We start from the raw sequence: 16,902 nt of genomic DNA, 5'->3' as shown, positions 1-16,902 counted from the left end.
AGTTTAAACTTTTTAAAACATATAATAATATAACTTGATTTAACGGTTTTATTAACATGGGGTGCGATTAGCATATGCTGATAGTTTATGATGAATTTGAAACGTTCAAAAGTTTGAGGAGTAATTTAGAATGAATGTCATAGTTTGGGGATAAAATTGGAATTCCAAATATTTGAGGACTAATTTAAAATAATAGTCATAGTTTAAGAATAAAATTAGAATGTTTAAGAATTTAGGGACCAAATTAAAATAAAAGTCATAATTTGAGGATATGGAATGCAATTAGTGTTTTTAGAATAAAAAACTACTTTTGTATAATCCTTTTAGTTAAATAAGATTAAAAATATGACTACCAAAATTAGGAATAGTCACCGAATTTTATGCTTATTGTTTGGGATGAACTTTTAAAATTTTAAGAGGGATTACTTATAAAATTTTGTGAGATGAAAATATATTATTAATAAAAAATATATTAAAAATCTAAAATATATGATAATTGGAAATTTTCAATGACAATGCCCATGTTGTTTTTACTCAGTTCATTGATGTTAAGATTTCTTATCAGTGGACATTTAATAGATACTATATAGAAATATGAAAATGGTTTCCTCACCATTAATTCGACGTACCAATAACATATAATTTTATATACAAACAATGTATCATATAATAATATATTATTAAAAATAAAATTATATATATGATAATAATTAAATATAACTCTATTGATAAATTATAGCAACTTGTAGGCTTCTTTGGATATAACATGAAATTTATCCCCCGAAAAAAATATAACTCCATTGATTTATTAATTATATATAAAATTAGATATTATTATGTATCGAATATAATCGATAGATAAATAAATATACACAAAAACACATGAGATATCGCTATATATGGTCATTTCTAACAGTAGGATGTTTTTCTCTTTACGTAATTTTGTAATGGTAAATGGGTTGGCAATGCCGGAGACTTTGTGAGCTGTGTTGATTTTCACGACTTCCATGGCTCCAGTTTTTGTTGTATATTTAATGCGGGAGACTTTACACCAATTTGATTGCAGATGTTGAAACTGCATCACGTAGGATGCATATTTTTATATTAAATTTAAAATCGAATCAAATCAAAGTATTTAATAAAGACATTTGTGGTGCACTCATTAAGTATGGAAAATGGTGACGTTTATTTGGGTCAACATAGAATTAATTGTGTTAAAAATAAGGATGACAGCTTTGTTTTGCATAGCTTCGTGGAAGTTGAAGATTAAGGAAACAAAGATTAAGGAAACACATGAAATAGGTTAAACTGTAGTTTTGGTGTTTTTATTATATTTTAATTTGAAATGTAATGATTTTATTTTAATTTGATACATTATTTTTATGATATCGTTAATTATTCCATTTATAATGTTGACATTCTCATTTCTCAAAATTATATTTACAATAGGGTTTGTCATGTATATATTTTTTCTTTTGTCGTAGTTAGTTTTCTTTTTCTTTTTTTATCTTTGTGATCGATGGCGAAATTAGTTTTGGTGTTGGTCGTTGGCCGTAAGAATTCATTGTTTTTCCTGTACTTTATTATAGCGTATCTTTGTTTTTTTAATAATTACGTCTTTATGACACGTCTTCTTTTATCTTTATGAAATGTTTTTCTCTGTGTTTGTGACATGTTTACGTTCGTTTGGGAGTTGTTTTCATTTATTATTTTTTTCAGAGTTGGATTTGACATTGTCACGATTTATCAAGATTACGCTTATCCATGCTTTGGACTATCGAATTAGATTTGGATACACGATTTGCGTTCACGAATAGTATTTTCAAGTCGCTCGATTTTGACTTGTTGTTTGCTGATGGTATTTCAATAACTTCTTTCACCTTTGTAGTCTTTCAATAGCTTCATCATCTTTTGTGGTTTATTTGTCGAAGCGATCAAATCTGTTTGTATTTACATTTTGTTCGAGTTTATTTAGTTAGATTTTTTTAACATTTTCTTTGTATGATCCTTATGTGATCTTAACTGGTTAGTTTTCTTGTGTTTAGGAAAATATATTTATTATTTGTTTAGTTTACCGTTGTGATTGTAAATATTTATTGTAATTTAGATATTTTTTATTTTTAATAAAATTAACGAATTTTGTTAAAAAAAACTATATTTACAATACAAGAACAAACATGATGAGACATAATAATTACTCTTAAGAAAAAGGTCCATGCGAATATTTAAATTAGAATAGGGAATAATGTTGATAATTTATATTAAATGATATTATAAAAATAAAAGGCACAATGTTCTTAACCTTGAGGTCGTGGGATCGAGTCCTATGGAAGACATTTTATAATTCGGAGGTCTCTTACGGAAGCTGCTCTCAACCTGGTGTTGGGGGTAGCCTACTATCTTACCTCCCCCTTACCCCATATATATGGGAAAAAAGGACAGCTATTTTTTTTTATAAAAATAAAAGGCACAAATTATGTCAAATTAAAATATAATGACTAAATATAGAATTTTAGCACACTAGAGGGACAGAAATCATAATTTGACCCAAAGAAGATGTTTTTTTTGTTTGGGGGGGGGGGGATAATGAAGAGGACCCCAAGGCAGGTTAATGATTAACATGACGACGGAGATACATATACATAGCATTGGGCCTAAAAAATCCAGAATTTCAACAGACAAATTGACCCAAACTTGACTTTTGAATATTTTACCAAGAAAAATTTAACATTCGTCTTCTCTTCAGTCTTATAATGAACAACAATATTGGAGCAAAGATGTAGGAACAGACTAATACTAGGAAGGGCTGTCCTTAGCATCTCCGGCTTGCTGATGTTCCTTTACCTCTGCCAAGAAATTTTTGTACCAAGTAGCCGACAATTTCTGTCTTCTCGTTAAGGTCTTACAGTCAACATGGTGAAGTCCGAACTTGACTGTAAATCCATTGTTCCATTCAAAGTTGTCTAGGAAAGACCAGGCAAAGTAACCCTTCACGTTTGCTCCTTTCCTAATAGCATTCAAGAGAATAACATTAACCGCTTATGTTAGAGTCTTAGTTCAATTGACACACCTGGAGGCTGTGAATGCATATATATATACCTGATTGCTGTTGCTAGTGCATCCAAGTATGCAGCCATGTACTCTACTCGTTTAACGTCTTGTAAACGTTCTTCGGTGGTCGAATCTGCTTTGTTCATATCACCATATCCTACACAGAGAACCATATATTACGAGTATATATGAAACTTTTGCCTTTAGATGGTACCTTTTGGTTTATCCTACCATTTTCAGTAATGATCATAGGTATGTTATGGTATTTCTCCTTAAGATAGGTTATGATCTTCTCCATTCCTTGGGGATAAACATTCAGCCAAGCCAAGTTGGTCTGCATAGTCGAAAGGCTTCGGTTGTTAGCTCAAGCCAAGATGCAGACATGCAGTATGGTACTATAATCAGTGATTTCATAAATTTACTTACAGGTTCTCCTATTGGGATGCCATTTTTCTGTGAGCTTCGTCCCCAAAATCCTTCTGTTCTTGAGGTTCCTGTTCCTGGTTCACATGCGGAGAACATGCAATCCTGGACATAGAAACTGCTGTAGTGGTTGATTCCGATGAAGTCGAGCCCTTTATTCAGCTTCTCAGTGGTTGAAAGTTCAGGTAAAGTAGATCCCAGAATGTTTTGCATTTCAGGAGGATATCTTCCGTATATGATTGGCTCTAGGAACCTATATGCAAGTTTAGTATGCGGTAAGCACACGCAAATGCATTACTGTATTGAAATTGATCAGGCTGCCACCCTTATGAGGTAACATTCAGTTTGAATTCCGAAATCCGTGTTACATTCTTGTGCTCGATTCCTTGAACCGCTGCTTCCTTTTGTAATGAAATTGAAGAAGAGAATGGTGAAGGAGCCTACCAATTGATGGTGAAGGCTTGAACTCTTTCAGCTGCTAGCTTATCAGCTATAGAGTTGCTGATCGGTTCATACCAATCACAATGCAAGACGATTCCAATGCTACCTCCTTGCAATTCCTAGAGTTTTAAACCATAAATGTTGTTGATCAAGCTTACATTGCATTAATGACAATTGAATTGAATGCTTAGTGCAGTAATCGGTACCTGGTATTTGGTTCTGTAAATATGAACAGCGGCTAAATGTGCTAGGATGATATTGTGGGCTGCTGTAAACGGCTCCTTCTCCGAATCACCGTACGTACAATTTCCATATGGCCAGGAGCAGCGCAACGGTGGGAATTCACCTGTACGGTACCCGTACATGACTTGGTAATCAGGCTCGTTGAAGGTGACCCAGTACTTCACCCTGTCTCCGAAGGACTTAAAGCAGATATCAGCAAAATATGCAAAATCCTCCCTGAGATCGAACAAAGAGTTAAAGGTACAATGTGGGATACCATTTTCAGCACATGAAAGTGTTAGAAATATAAAAATCCAAGACGAAAAGAAAATAAAAAAATATTTTATTGATAATCGAAGAGAACAATTAAGAAATAAAAACTCGATTTCTGACAGAATTTTTCTCACAGAAGGAACTAAAAGTAGAACAAGATAGTTACTGTGATTCAGCACTCAGCCAACTTCCATATCTGTCCTCAAGTTCTTGAGGAAGATCGATGTGTGTCAATGTTACAACGGTTGAATGCCTGCAGAACGTGTCGAAACCGAGTACCATTGACCATCTGGTTATGACATTTACGAAAAAAGCTTAGGAAAACTTATCAAAGAACGGAAAATGAACCTTTAACTAGGAGAGCATCGATAAGGTTATCGTAGAACCCGATACCAGCTTCATTGATCTTCCCGAATCTCCCTTCTGTTGGAATTACAAGTCTTGTTTCAGTTAACCATAACTTAAGCTTCACGTATCATCATAAGTGACACATTCAAAAGACTTACTAGGCAAAATTCTGGCCCAAGAAATAGAGAAACGGTAGCTATTGACACCAAGCGAATGCATCAGATCAATGTCTTCCTATATCAGAACCATCATAAATGATCATAGACCGCTAGACCGCAAGTCGTTTGTCACTCTCATGTGCCTTTCCGTAAATTCAAACTCGAAACATAACACACAATAGGATCATTCTTTAGTCTGTGCACATTATTTTCTGTATCATGTTTCGAGTTTGAATTTTCGGATAAATATTTAAAGAATATAATTTCGATTTATATGGTCTTGAGCCAATCATGTGGAGTATGGAAGGTGCTAGGCATACCGGATACCGATGGTAATGGTCCTCAGCTATGTCTGCAGTGCTTCCATCAATAATTGTATTGCCTGTGATATCAATCATATATCATACAAAGTCAAAAGGTTAGCAGAAGAAAAGAAAAAACAAAAGTAGCAAAAATTGAAGCAACTATAGACCCCATAAATTGGAATTCGTTGACAAAATAATCCAAGCGGAAATTCTTTTTGAAAAAATATAGGTGTCAAAAATTTAATTTGAGATCTAGGTCATTTGTTATAGTATGTTTATAATTTGTCGGGTAAAAATGACTGAATTACATAAAATATAATAAATAATTAAAACTCGACCTGTGAACATGAGGAGTTCCATACAATTATCGTCTACGTGTTCTATATTTTTAATATATCTTATAGAATTCATCGTGTGGGCATGACAAATTCCATATACACTGTAGCAAATGGGCTAATATGACCCATTGTCATCCCTAAAAAGAACTATAAAATAATTGTATAAAAAAATAAAACTATGATATAATTCACATAATTTCAAAGTTAAGAGAGCCCAAAAAAAATAATTGAATCCAACAAAATTAAAGGAGAAAACTTAATTTTTCTAGCTTAGGAATTTAAAAGTAAGCACACCCTCTCACCTTACAGATAACTACGTCACATAATACTTTTCTAATGGAATCAATAGAAAAAAAGTTAACATTAGGACTAAAAATACACATTTCGAGAAGTACAACGACCTGAAATGATCAAAAGAAGGCAAGGAGACAAAATCCGAAAAAAACACATAGCACAGGGATCTTTTATAAAATTTAACCATAACCAAAACCAAAACCAACCACCAGAAGGAAACAACAATAACAACAACAATGGCGGTTCTAAAGATGGGAGCAATTGAAGTTACCTGGTTTATGAGAATAAACGTCCCTATTGTTCAAACCTTTACCATCACTCGAGTAAGCACCTTCATACTGCTAAAACCCAGATTTTATTTTTTTTAAAGAGAAGATAAAAAACTGTAACTTTTTAATGGTTTTAACAGATTAAAGCTCAGTGAGGCAAACCTGATATGCAGAAGAGGCTGTTCCAAAGAGAAAATTTGAAGGAAACACAGACAAATTATCAAAGCTCTGTCTCAAATTTAGCAGCTCGCATGGAAAGGAAAGAGGTAAGAAGAGAATCTGTAAGAGAAAAACACCAAAGTAAAGCTTCAAGGAGACATCCATGGCGATTACCAAATACTGTAATAAATCTTGTTGATGTACTTGATTGATATAGACATTGCCAAAAACACGCCACATATATGTGAAGTTAAGAGTAAAAAAAAAAAAAAAGTAAAAGAGTGCATGAGATGGGCTCTACTTCTCTGCCGACCAAACGATGTGACCGATTACCTATATCTACTTGTTTGATAAAGAAATTGTCAAATGCGGAGTATAAAATATAATCGATTAATATAAATTTTAAAAAATAATAATTGATTATAATTGAATATACTTTTTAAAAATAATTTTAGTAATATAGTAGGTTAAAATTAAAAACATAATATTTTTCATAATAAATCATGTTAATTATATAATTATTCAGGTTGTAATTTAAACAATTATTGTTAAGACATTTTCGGTTGAAATTGAAATTATTATCAATTTTGTAACTTTTTAGAATAGATAAATAATATTTTAGATTAAAACCGTTACGATGTAACATTCTCGATTGTAACCAAAATTATTGTCAATTGTATAACTTTTTAGATTAAACATAATAACATTTTAGATTAAAACCCGTTGCAAAATAATCTTAAGTTAAACTGCCACACATTAAAACTACCCGTCAAGTGTAACTTTTGTCTAAAAAATCGAATGGAAATTTTGTTTTATCACTAAACAGAAATTCCGTTTAGTTTTAGAGTTATTAAAATTTGGATTAATTCAAAGATTAAATTGAATTTTCCAAAAATTGATGGATTCAAATTGAGATTTATTCTTATATGAGTGTAATTCAAATATCTTTCAGGACTCTACTGCATCATAAGAGATTATTCAGTGTTATGGAGTAAATAATATAACGCTTTTGTTATGTTATATTTGTCACTGAGACAGAAAAGAGGTCTTGATATTGTTGAATTCAAGATATTTCTCGTATAATCTTATTAATATGTAAGTAAAGAGAAATATTGAAATCTGATTTTCTGATATAAATATTAGGTCTCAAGTTTAATCATTATAAAAACTTAGGAGCCGTTTGTTTGGCTCTAAATGGAACCATTCAACGCTGAATGTTGAACCGTTCAGCATTCATCGCGTTTGTTTCGCACATCTGAATGATTCAGTGTTGACTAATTCAGCAAAACAGTGCTAAATGATTCAACACAAAAGTACATTTTGAATGATTTAGCACAGAAGTACATTCTAAATGATTCAGAGCTATTATCAAACAACATGTCACATCCAGAGCTAATTCATACAGAACCTCTGAATCATTCGTCATTTGAATCATTCAGCGCTTAATCATTCTGAAGTAAACAAACATCCCCTTAGTTTATTATAAATATTAGTTTATCTAATTTTGAACCTTTCTAGTCCCTGGTTTTATCACAAATGACCTTGTACATAGCCTTGGCCACTCATTGCATGTTATAAATTTTGTAGGCGTTTACAGCGTGCTGAGAGATGAATCTTTTGTACCAAGTTGCTGATGATTTTGAAGTTCTCATAAGAGTCTTACGGTCAACATGATGAAGTCCGAATAAAGCCGTATATCCAAGGTTCCATTCGAAGTTGTCTAGCAAAGACCAGACGAAGTAACCCCTAATGTCTGCTCCTTTCCCGATTGCCTTCGACAGTGCATCCAAGTATCGAGCCAAGTAGTCCACTCGTTTCGCATCATGTAAGAGTTCTTCGGTAGTACAATTCGATTTCTTCATATCACCATATCCTACAAGGAAACACCAGATTACATGAGCATTTATGGTATGCATGCATTAAAATGATTCCTCTTGGTCTATCATACCGTTTTCGGTGATGATCATAGGTATGTTATGGTATTTCTTCTTGAGATAGGTCACGATTTTCTCGAATCCTCGGGGATAAACATTGTTTCCATTGACCCCAGTCTGCATAGATGGAAAGCATTAGCTGTTAGCTTAACTTGTGATGTAGTATACTGATTGTTGTGGAAGACGGCTATCGAATAGAACAAAATCGTAATTGATAATTTGAGAAAATAAAAATGAAGATAAAGAAGATGCAAATTTTACGTGGAAAACCCCTAAATAATATAGGGTAAAAACCACGAGCAACGGTAGTAGAATTTCACTATGAGAAAATAGGAATTACATGCCTCTCTCGATCTAACAAGGAGAAAACAATAAAATTCTCTCTTGATAAAAAGGAGAAAACAACTCTCAAGAAAAACTCTCTAAATTCTCTAGTATTGGGAGAAAGCTAGAATGATTTGGGATGATTTTGAAGCTAAATGGGATAGAATATTTATAGTTGAAGCTTAAGGACTAATCTTGTAAATACCTTAAAGTATAGTGACTAAATTTACCAATTTTACCATTTATTATTTCAATAATTTGGTGTCTAACTTTGACCAATTTTTAGCCGCCCAAAGCAGCCCCATATGTTGCCATTATAGAAAAATAACCGCTCATGCTTTGACATTTCAATAATCTCCCACTTGAAGATTTAATTGGAATAATCATATATTCACACCATTCTTTCTACATTGTACCTTCATGTTTCTTACGTCTCTGACAGACCACAAGAGGATCGACACCAAGTAAATTTATCAACTTTGATAGCATTTGTCATGAAATCTGCTATGTTGTCTTTGGTATAGATCTTATGCATATCTACCATTCCTTCTTCTACCTTTTCACGAATGAAATGGTACTAAACTCGTATGTGCTTTGTTCTTGAATGAAATACTGGATTTCTTGCTAGATGCAAGGCGCTTTGACTGTCACAAAACAAAGAGACATAATCTTGATTGTGCCCAAGCTCCTCCAATAACATCTTCAACCAAATTGCTTCTTTATTGGCTTATGTAGCTGTTACATATTCTGCCTCTGTTGTGGATGTAGCCACAACTGACTGCAATTTTGAAACCCATCATACAGCTCCACCAACAATTTTGAACACATATCATGTAGTAGATTTGCTTTTAACCAAATCCTCTGCATATTCAGAATCAACATACCCATTGATAAGTAAATTTGATCCTTCGTAACATAATGCAATATTTGAGGTCCCTTTGATGTATTTCAGGATCCTCTTTACTATATTCCAATGCTCTTTGCCTGGATTTGTCATGTACCAACTAACCACTCCCACTACTTGTGCAATGTCTGGTCTTGTGCATATCATAGCGAACATTAAACTTCCCACTGCTAATGCATACGATACTCGAGACATCTCTATCCTCTCTTCTTCACTGCTAGGACTCATACTGGAGGATAATTTGAAGTTAATAGGAAGAGGGGTATAAATTGGCTTACAATCTTGCATGTTGAATCGTGACAAGATCTTCTTCAAGTAATTCTTTTGTGAAAGCCAAATTTTCATATTACTTCTGTCTCGATGAATTTGCATCCCTAGAATCTTGTTTGCTGATCCCAAATCCTTCATTTCAAATTCCCTTGCCAGTTGTGTCTTCAATTCTTCAATATGATATTTGTTGTGTCCTGCAACCAACATGTCATCCACATACAACAACAATATAACAAAATCGTTATCACCAAACCTCTTGAAATAAGCACAAGGGTATGCATTAAGTCTATTGTATCCAAGGCACATAATGAAGGAATCAAATATCTTATACCAACACCTCAGCGCCTGCTTTAGACCGTACAGAGATTTGTTCAACCTGCAAATCATGTTCTTCTTTTCATCTTCTTTAAAACCTTCAGGCTGGAGCATATAAATATCTTCTTCAAGATTTCCATAAAGAAAAGTTGTTTTAACATCTAGCTATTCTAGATGTAAATTCAATGTAGCACACATTTCCAAGACTACTCGAACTGTTGTTAGTAAAACCATAGGAGAAAAGATTTCATTAAAATCAATACCTTCTTTTTGAGCATATCCTTTTACCACCAGTCTTGCACGATACCTCTAAACTTGATCGTCACAATTTCGCTTGCTTTTGAAGACCCATTTGTTACCAATTGGATTCCTTTCTTGTGGTAGTGGCACAAGGTCCCATGTATTATTTTTTATGAAGGGCTTCGATTTCTTCTTGCATCACCATTATCCAAAGTAAAGCATATGAGCTGTTTATTGCCTCATGGTATATTGATGGCTCACCGCCTTCTGTTAAAAGGCAGTATGCAACATTTCCTTCTATAACATAATATGAGTGCCAATTGGGACGTCTTCTCACACGATCTGATTGACGAGTTGTTGGAGCTTCAGAACTCTCTGGTTCTTGTTCATCATGTGTTGTTAATGCTTCAAAAGAATCTCCTTGTTCAACCTCCTTGTCCACATGTATCTATGTAGTCTCTGACTTTTCAGCGCTATCATCATCTTCTTCTTTTCTTTGTAGCTTATCTTCTACAAAGATAACATCCCTGCTGATGATCACTTTGCGGGCAGTGGGATCCCACAAGCGATACCCCTTTACACCATCAGCATACCCCAAGAATTTGTATTTCCTGGATTTTGGATCTAACTTTGAAATTTCTTGGGAGTTGTACATCACGTACACAATACTTCCAAATACATGGAGGTTTGAATAATCAGCTGGTTTACCAGTCCACATATCCATTGGTGTCTTCAGCTCTATTGCAGTTGATGGAGCTCGATTCACCAAATAACAGGCGGTATTAACTGCTTCTACCCAAAATGATTTTTCTAGGCCTGCAACGCTTAACATTGCTCTTGTTCTTTCTAACAAGGTTCTGTTCATATGCTCTGCCACTCCATTTTGTTGAGGAGTGTTCGCCCCTGTGAGCTGTCTTTTGATGCATTCTTTCCTGCAAAAGTCATCAAATTCTTCACTTGTATATTCTCCTCCATTATCTGTTCTGAAACACTTGATCTTATTTCTAGAATCAAGTTCCACCCGCGCTTTGAAGTTTTTGAAAGTTGAAAACACATCTGACTTCTTCTTAATATGGTACACCCAACATCTCCTGGAGTAGTCATCAATAAATGAGACAAAGTATTTTGCTCTGCCTAGGGATATAACTGGTACTTTCCATACGTCAGAATGAACCAATTCTAAAACACTTTTGTCTCTAGAATTTGACATGTTGAATTTCAACTGGTGTTGCTTCTTGTTATACAATGCTCACACAAAGTAAGTGATACATTTGATAAGCCTGTAATTAGATTTTGCTCCACAAGGACTTTCATTCATTGTTTTGACATGTTTCCAAGTTTCTGATGTCATAGCATTGCAGAATTTAAACTACATGAGGCAACAAAGGCTTTTTCTTCTAGCAAAGTCTCTCCCTTTAGCATGTACAAGTTTGCTGCTATCTATTCGTCTTTCATCACCACAAGCGCTCCACGGAACACCTTCATGATTCCTTTCCATGTTTCAATCTTGCTTGCATTATTATCCAACAATCCGTAGGATAATAAAATTTTCTTTAGGCCTTTCACGTGCCGCACATCTCGAACAACTTTAATTGTTCCATCATACATCTTCAATTTGATGGTTCCTACGCCAACGATCTATAAGGCATGATCATTGCAACTATACACAGATCCTCCTGAGACAGGTTCATAATGATGAAATCATTCTCTTCTTGAGGTCATGTGATATGTTGCTCTCGAATCAATGAGCCATATATCTGCTAATTGTTTTTTACCTTCCACGGTTGTTGACGCTTCACAACATAGATCATCTCCATCATCTGAAGTGTTTGCGGTATTGCCTTGTAGATTGGAGTTTTTATTTAGACTCCAACAATCCTTCTTCAAGTGACCCTTCTTTCCACAGTTGTAGCACTTTAAATTCTTTTTTCTTCTCGACTTCGATCTACATGTGACGACTGTTTTGGCCACGTTCTGTTGATCTCTCTCTCATCATTGTCAACGCTTCTGATTGTTGCATATTTACTTGTCTGTCTTCCTTGTTCTAGTGTCGATTTTCTTCTTATAGAACAATAGCTGCAACGTCATCGAAGACTATACTAGTGACATTATTGTTTGTCAAGTTGATGATGAGTTGATCATACGAATCAGGTAGACTTTGAAGTAGAAGTTCAATACGTTCTTGTTCTCCTATTGTACATCTTAAGGATGTAAGATGAGAAAATAAAGTGTTCAGCGTGTTTAAGTGCTCCATCACTGAAGTAGATTCTGGCATACGGAGAGTGTACACTTTCCTCTTAAGTAAAATTTTATTGTGCAACGATGTGGCCTCGTACAATTTGGTGAGATGATCCCATATCTCCTTAGTTGTCTTATTCTCCTCGATGCTTGACAATATTTCATCCGTTAATGCTAGATGAAAGTTTGCCATAACATTCCCGTCCATTTCGATCCATTTGTTGTCATCTGTAAAATCTACCAACCTTTCACTGATAGCTGCTAGACAACCGTCTTTCCTCAGGATGACCTTCATCTTCAATTTCCACAATGAGAAATTTCTCCCATTGAATTTTTCAATATCAAATTTCGTTGCCATAGCTTCTATTATGAATAACTTACACTATTTTACTGTCGTGAATAGTTCTCTGAAGCCTTCAAAGAAGGGTAATATCTTCTTACTTTCTTATGTTGGAGGATCCACTTTTTGGTGGCAACCACAAAGACAATAAGTAGATATTACACACTCTATTCTAGCTCGGATACCAATTGTTGTGCAAGACGGCTATCGAATATAGTAAAATCGTAACTGATAATTTGAGAAAATAAAAATGAAGATAAAGAAGACACAAATATTATGTGGAAACCCCCTAAATAATATAGGGTAAAAATCACGAGCAACGGTAGAAGAATTTCACTATGAGAAAATAGGAATTACAACCTCTCTCGATCTAACAAGAAGAAAACAATAAAATTCTCTCTTGAAAAAAGGAAAAAACAACTCTCAAGAAAAACTCTCTAAATTCTCTAGTATTGGGAGAAAGTTAGAATGATTTGGGATGATTTTGGAGCTCAATAGGATAGGGTATTTATAGTTGAAGCTTAAGGATTAATCTTATAAATACCCTAAAATATAGTGACTAAATTTAGCAATTTTACCATTTATTATTTCAACAATTTGGTGCCTAACTTGGACCAATTTTTTGCTTCCCAAAGTAGCCCCTATGCTACCATTATAGAAAAATAGCCGCCCATGCTTTGACATTTCAACACTGATATGGTTTACTTACAGGTTTCCCATAGGGATGCCATTTTTCTGTGTGCTCCGTGCCAAATATCCTTCCGTCTTCGAGGTTCCGTCTCCAGGTTCACATGCGGAGAAAATGCAATCCTGGACGTAGTAACTATTGTAGTGGTTGATTCCAATAAAATCGAGCTTTTTATTCGACTTCTGCTTCTCGGTTGTTGAAAATTCGGGTAAAATAGATTCTACAATGCTTATCATTTCGGGAGGATATCTTCCGAAAATGATTGGCTCTAGGAACCTATATGTGAGTATAGTGAGGTGTTAGACAGCATAAGGAATTGAAGAAGAGAATGGTGAAGGAACCTACCAATTGATGGTGAAAGCTTGAGCTCTTTCAGCTGCTATCTTATCGGCTACAGAGTTGCTGATCGGTTCATACCAATCGCAATGCAAGACGATTCCGATGCTGCCTCCTTGTGATTCCTAGAGTTTAAATCTCAAAAGTTGTTGATCAAGCTTACATTGAATCAGTGAGAATTGTCTGCTTAGTGCAGTAATTGGTACCTGGTATTTGGTTCTGTAAATATGAACAGCGGCTGCATGTGCTAGGATGATATTGTGGGCTGCTACAAAGGGCTCCTTCTCTGAATCACCATGGGTACAATTTCCGAATGGCAAGGAGCATCGTGACGGTGGGGATGTACCGGTACGGTAACCGAGCTTGACCTGGATATCTGGCTCGTTGAAGGTGACCCAATACTTCACCCTGTCTCCAAAGGACTTAAAGTAGATGTCTGGAAAATGTGCAAAATCCTCCCTGAGATTGAAACAAGAGTTAAAGTCATTAGTCTCTAAGGTCAATGTGTCCACAAACATGAACAAGATAGTTACTGTGACTGGGGACTTAGCCAACTCCCATATCTGTCCTCAAGTTCTTGAGGAAACTCCATATGGGTCAATGTTACATGTGGTTTAATGCCTGCTGGAAAACGATGCTGAAAGACGGTCAAGATATACGAAATTTATGTAGAAAGCTTAAGAAAGGTCATCCAAGAAAGGAACATAAACCTTTGACAAGGAGAGAATCAATAAGGTGGTTGTAGAAGTTGATGCCAGCTTCATTGATTTCTCCAAATCTACCTTCTGTCAGGAAATTGAATGGTACATACGTACATATTAGATACATATCATATTTCAGTTAAAAGCTTAATCTTAACAAATCATTAATGATGCTGTCAAAAGACAAACTGGGAAGAATTCTGGCCCAAGAAATAGAGAACCGTTAGCTGTTGACCCCGAGCGAATGCATCAGATCAATGTCTTCCTATATAAACATGACAAATAATCATATGGTAGCTGTTCATTTCGACCAGAAATCTATAGAATCTCAGGTGGAAGCAGATAGGCATACCAAATACTTATGATAATGGTCCACTGCTATGTCTCCATTGCTTCCACCAGCGATCAAATTTCCTGCAAATATCGATCATATTATCACTTCTTTTTGTAGTGTTAAAGAGTTTTTGCGATGGAAAGTGGAATTACCTGGTTTGTGGGAATAGACATCCCAAGTGCTTAAACCTTTACCACCGCTCAGGTAAGCACCTTCATACTGCCGATTTTGGAAGATGAAAAGAATCATTTTCAGTATTGTTAGTCTATCGACGTAAAGCTCTAATGTGTAGGAGTGTAAGTGAACATAGCTATTGATGAATTATTTATGAACCGTTCATATAATATTAGTTTATTAAATTAGATAAACAAATATGAATAAAAAAATTTATGTTTGTTTAATAAATGAATGAATACGAATATATTTGTGTTTAATTCATTTATATTCGCGAACAATCACAGTGTAATCTTGTTTATAAGTTAGTTTATCCAATTCTCCTTTTTCTACTTTTTATATTTCAAATATTGGTGAATGTATGGATTAAATATAACATAAAATGAATTTTAAAGTTGAAAGATTCGTGACTTAATTTTATCATTTTAAGGTAAAAAGAGTGTTGGAACTATAAACTATCGTATTTATGAACACTAAACTAACTGAATGTGAACACATTAAAAAATAAATAAATAAATATGAATATAATTTTATTGGTTTGAATCTGATTTATTTACACCACTATTCACGAGACGGCCTAACTAGTCCGATCGGGTTACGAACCTGGTAAGTAGACGAGACCGTTCCGAAGAGAAAGTCGGAAGGAAATGCAGACGGTGGATTACCCGAGCTTTGTTCCTCAGTTAGCAGCTCGGATGAAACGGAGGGAGGTAACAAGAACATATGCAAGAGAAGGAAACCAACGAAGAGCTTCCTGGAAATATCCATGGCTATGCACATTACACAGCTTTATGGAGATTTATATACACAGTACATTGCTTTATAGAGATGTTTGAGGTAAAGAGTTTGGCTTAAAATGGGCCTATTTTTTGCCAAACGAAGACGATTGGGGAAACAATCACGTTGGTTATTAATGAATGATTCTTCAATTGGAACACAAACAGAAGTAAGGGTTATCCATCATATTTTCTAACAATCCACTAAGAGAAATTACAACCCTAGCAAATGCTACCGCTGACTTCTCAACCGTTGGTGTCCATCTTGCTGAAGCTCGTAGACTTCTAGCCCTTCACCCGAGCTTTAAAATTGCTTTTACCCGTCGAGATGCAAACGTTGTGGCTCATTCTCTCTCCCACTGAACACTTGATTGTTCTTCACCTGTATGGTTTATTTCCGATATTCTAAATTGTATTTCGGGCAAAATTCTTCACGTAATGCTTTGAAAAAAATAATATTCTTCACATGTTGCATTTGATCAATTATTTGCTGAAATAGTGTGATTTCTACAGTGACAAAGTTGGTCACCAGGTGCTCCGGGCGACCTGTGCAGGTCTCGTCCGAACGCCTTGTCATCGTGCTTATTTACTGAAATTGGTTCGAGCGTTGGGATGCAGCAAATATTGATGTCATTCTAGTTTAGCTGCTGCTGCCATTCTGGTTTACCATGCAGCAAGGGAACAGAGGCTGGGGAATCACGGGCTAACCTTGGATTGCTTGGCGACCTATCTCCAAGGGCGTTGAAATGCAGCAGTTATCTGCATCGCCCATGCACATGAAGACTGAACGCTGCATGGATTGCTTGGCGACCTTTCTTGGAAGAGCTCGAGCTCGGACGACATGGCGACCTGCACAGGTCGCCCGGAGCACCTGGCGACCAACCTTGTTACTGTAGAAATCACGTTACTTCAGCAAATAATTAATCAAATGCAATATGTGAAGAATTATTTTTTTTTTCAAAGCATTACGTGAAGAATTTTGCCTTGTATTTCGAACTTAATTATCTTGGACGCAATAAATAGTTAATCTCGTTTATCCTACAAAAA

At 35.0% G+C, this 16,902-nt stretch overlaps 2 pseudogenes; both read right to left on the bottom strand.

Annotated features, from left to right (window-relative positions):
* Positions 1-2,721: 2,721 nt before the first annotated feature.
* On the bottom strand, positions 2,722-6,501 carry LOC120191144 (annotated as a pseudogene).
* Positions 6,502-7,843: 1,342 nt separating this feature from the next.
* Positions 7,844-15,847, bottom strand: LOC120190509 (annotated as a pseudogene).
* Between the last annotated feature and the right edge of the window lie 1,055 nt (positions 15,848-16,902).

The sequence above is a fragment of the Hibiscus syriacus genome, unplaced genomic scaffold, assembly GCF_006381635.1.
Source record: "Hibiscus syriacus cultivar Baekdansim isolate YM2019G1 unplaced genomic scaffold, ASM638163v2 tig00004111_pilon, whole genome shotgun sequence".
Classification (NCBI taxonomy): Eukaryota; Viridiplantae; Streptophyta; class Magnoliopsida; order Malvales; family Malvaceae; genus Hibiscus; species Hibiscus syriacus.
Note: the sequence above shows the minus strand (reverse complement) of the source record. Positions and strands in the feature narration are given on the sequence as shown.